At 38.0% G+C, this 4,000-nt stretch overlaps 2 non-coding genes across 2 annotated transcripts; both read right to left on the reverse strand.

The window, feature by feature from the left end:
* Positions 1 to 1,098: 1,098 nt before the first annotated feature.
* On the reverse strand, positions 1,099 to 1,183 carry trnay-gua (transfer RNA tyrosine (anticodon GUA)). Its single transcript is given in 2 exon segments — positions 1,099 to 1,134; positions 1,147 to 1,183. It is a non-coding gene; the product is annotated as a tRNA-Tyr (tRNA).
* A 613-nt stretch (positions 1,184 to 1,796) lies between these two features.
* Positions 1,797 to 1,884, reverse strand: trnay-gua (transfer RNA tyrosine (anticodon GUA)). The gene is given in 2 exon segments: positions 1,797 to 1,832; positions 1,848 to 1,884. It is a non-coding gene; the product is annotated as a tRNA-Tyr (tRNA).
* Positions 1,885 to 4,000: the final 2,116 nt, after the last annotated feature.

The following is a 4,000-nucleotide window of genomic DNA, read 5'->3' on the forward strand; positions in this document are numbered from 1 at the left end:
GAGAGTTAAATTTATTGGGTAAAATTATTTCCCTCAATTGCTGTGTCATTCACAAGCAAAAATGCGGTGAAGTTAACCTCTGAAAGCACTCATGAGAAAGTAGGTGAACGGTTTAAAAGGATACCTGATTAATTTAGCCATTTTCAGCAAAAGGCGAAAGTAATATTTTGTCTAGAATAAATTTGAGAACTACTTTTCATGTACAATTACAGTTTTTCTCCATCGGTTTGGCACATTTCTTGAAACCGAGATGATATCTTCAAAACTGCAAGCTCATTATCAAAGGTACATATCTATCCCGAAACTGCTCACACATGCTTCACTCCTAGTTCCTTTCCCAAAAAAAGAGTTGGTTCAGTCACATTTGCAAAGATCCTTTTCAATTGCTTGGGCTCATCTGCATTCACTTAGTTATTTTGCCAAAAAGCACTTGGATGATTTTGCACATATCTTTGGATCATCTGCAAAAGCTCATATCTCTCCCAAAACAGCTCACCTATGTGTCAAAATCTAATTTCTATTTCTCACAAGTAATCGGTGCCCCCAAAATGCATCGTCCCTTTGGCATTCTGTGAGCACGACAAGTAAAAATCATTAGATGTTTTCTTACAACAGCTAACAAAATACAATTATATATAAAACTGAGGGGAAAAAAGGGATTTTACGAGAGCAGTATTCAAAGTTTGCGGTTTGACATACTCACATACTTTTGATCTAGAATTAAACAGGAAGCAGGTTAAACAGCTCTTCCTATACAGTTTAGAATAAAAACCAAGAAAACTGTCATCTCTTCTCTTTTCCTAATCTCATCTAATCTGATGCAGACTCTTACCATCTCAACACTTGTTTCCTTCTACCATAACTGTTATACATTAATCTGTTATACATCCGCTCTACAAACTGAATTTACAAATGTTGCCATGTCTTGAGAAATAAAACGAATTGGGTCATGACACGGTTGTAGAGAAGAACGTTTATGGAAAGGCTCTGTGAAACAAGGAGGAATTGTGGCATTTTCGAACTGGGTCTATTCAGATGAATTAGCCACAATTATTTTTATTTCCTATTTGTGATTAAGATTGGGAATTCTCCAAAAACTCCTTCGAGCCGGAACCGAACCAGCGACCTAAGGATTACAGCTGAGACCTACAGTCCTCCGCTCTACCAACTGAGCTATCGAAGGTTGCAGTCTCTTCTCAAGAACATCTGAGGAATTGAGATAACACTCTACAGTCCGCTCTACAAACTGAACTTACATATGTTGCCATGTCTTATTAAATGAAAAAGGAATTGGGACATGACACGTCGTAGAGAAGAATGTTTATGGAAAAGCTTTGTGGAACAATGAAAAATTGTGGCATTTTCAAATAGGGTGTATTGAGATGAATTCGCCACAATTATTTGTGTTTCCTATTTGTGATTAAGATTGGGAATTCTCCAAAAACTCCTTCGAGCCGGATTCGAACCAGCGACCTAAGGATTTCAGCTGAGACTTTCTACAGTAATCCGCTCTACCAACTGAGCTATCGAAGGTTGCAATCTCTTCTAAAGAATATCTAAGGAATTGGGATAACACTCTACAGTCCGCGCGACAAACTGAATTTACAAATGTTGCAATGTCTTATTAAATAAAACAGGAATTGGGACATGACACGGTTGCAGAGATTAAAGTTTATGGAAAGGCTCTGTGGAACAAGGAGGAATTGTGGCATTTTCGAACTGGGTATATTCAGATGAATTAGCCACTATTATTTTTATTTCCTATTTGTGATTAAGATTGGAAATTCTCCAAAAACTCCTTCGAGCCGGATTCGAACCAGCGACCTAAGGATTTCAGCTGAGATCTTCTACAGTCCTCTGCTCTACCAACTGAGCTATCGAAGGTTACAATCTCAATTTTAAGAACATCTGAGGAATTGGGATAAAACTCTAGAGTTTGCTCTACAAACTGAACTTACAAACGTTGCCATGTCTTGAGAAATAAAACAGGAATTGGGACATGACACAGTTGTAGAGAAGAAAGTTTATGGAAATACTTTGTGGAACAAGGAAGAATTGTGGCATTTTCAAATTGGGTGTATTGAGATGAATCAGCCACAATTAGCCGCAAATGTTTTACTTTCCTATTTTTTAATAAAAGGTTGGGAATTGTCCAAAAACTCTTTCAAGTAGGAGTCGAACCAGTGACCTAAGGATTGGAGCTAAGAACTTCTACAGTCCTCCACCCTACCAACTGAGCTTTTGAAGGTTTCATTCTCTTCTCAAAAACATCTGAGGAATTGGGATAACTTTTTACATACAGTCCGCGCAACATACTGAACTTACAAATGTTGCCATGTCTTAAAAATATAACAGGAATTGGGACATGAAACGTTGTAAAGAAGAAAGTTTATGGAAATACTTTGTGGAACAAGGAAGAATTGTGGCATTTTCAAATTGGGTGTATTGAGATGAATAAGCCACAAATGTTTTTATCTCCTTATTTTGATTAAGATTGGTAATTGTCAAAAAACTACTTCGAACCGGAGTTGAACCAGCGACCTAAGGATTTCAGCTGAGACCTACAGTCCTCCGCTCTACCAACCGAGCTATCGAAAGTTGTAAACACTTTTCAAGAACATCTGAGGAATTGGGATAACACTCTACAGTTTGCTCTACAAACTGAACTTACAAACGTTGCCATGTCTTGAGAAATAAAACAGGAATTGGGACATGACACGGTTGTAGAGAAGAAAGTTTATGGAAAGGCTTTGTTGAACAAGAAGGAATTGTGGCATTTTCAAATTGGGTGTATTGAGATGAATAAGCCACAAATGTTTTTATCTCCTTATTTTGATTAAGATTGGTAATTGTCAAAAAACTCCTTCGAGCTGGAGTTTAACCAGCGACCTAAGGATTTCACCCGAAACCTTCTACAGTCCTCCGCTCTACTAACTGAGCTATCGAAGGTTGTAGTCTCTTTTCAAGAACATCTGAGGAATTTGGGATAACACTCTACAGTTCGCTCTACAAACTTAACTTACAAATGTTGCCATGTCTTGAGAAATAAAACAGGAATTGGAACATGACACAGATGTAGATCAGAAAGTTTATGGAAATGTTTTGTAGAACAAGGAGTAATTCTAATTGTGGCATTTCCGAACTGGGCATATTCAGATGAATTAGCGACAATTAATTGTATTTCCTATTTCTGGAATTCTCCAAAAACTCTTTCAAGCAAGAATCAAACCAGCAACCTAAAGATTTCAGCTGAGACCTTCTACAGTCCTCCGCTCTACAAACTGAGGTAATGAAGGTGACTATCTTGGTTTCAAGAACATCTGAGGAATTGGGATAACACTCTACAGTCCGCTCGACAAACTGAACTTACAAATGTTGCCATGCCTTGAGAAATAAAACAGGAATTGGGACATGACACGTCGTAGAGAAGAAAGTTTATGTAAAGGCTTTGTAGAACAAGTAGGAATTGTGGCATTTTCGAACTGGGTATATTCAGATGAATTAGCCACAATAATTTTTGTTTCCTATTTGTGATTAAGATTGAGAATTCTCCAAAAACTCGATCGAGCCGCAGTTAAACCAGCGACCTAAGGATTACAGCTAAAACCTTCTACAGTCCTCCGCTCTACCAACTGCGCTATCGAAGGTTGCAATCTCTTCTCAAGAACATCTGAGGAATTGGGATAACACTCTACAGTTTGTTCTCCAAACGGAACTTACAAATGTTGCCATGTCTTGAGAAATAAAACAGGAATTGGGACATGACAAGGTTGCAGAGATGAAAGTTTATGGAAAGGCTTTGTGGAACAAGAAGGAATTGTGGCATTTTCGAACTGGGTATATTCAGATGAATTAGCCACAATAATTTGTATTTCCTATTTGTGATTAAGATTGAGAATTCTCCAAAAACTCCTTCGAGCTTGATTCGAACCAGCGACCTAAGGATTCAGCTGAGACCTTCTACAGTACTCCGCTCTACCAACTGAGCTATCGGAGGATA

The sequence above is a fragment of the Leptonotus elevatus genome, chromosome 1, assembly GCF_054856555.1.
Source record: "Leptonotus elevatus isolate MCC_2025b chromosome 1, RoL_Lele_1.0, whole genome shotgun sequence".
NCBI lineage: Eukaryota > Metazoa > Chordata > Actinopteri > Syngnathiformes > Syngnathidae > Leptonotus > Leptonotus elevatus.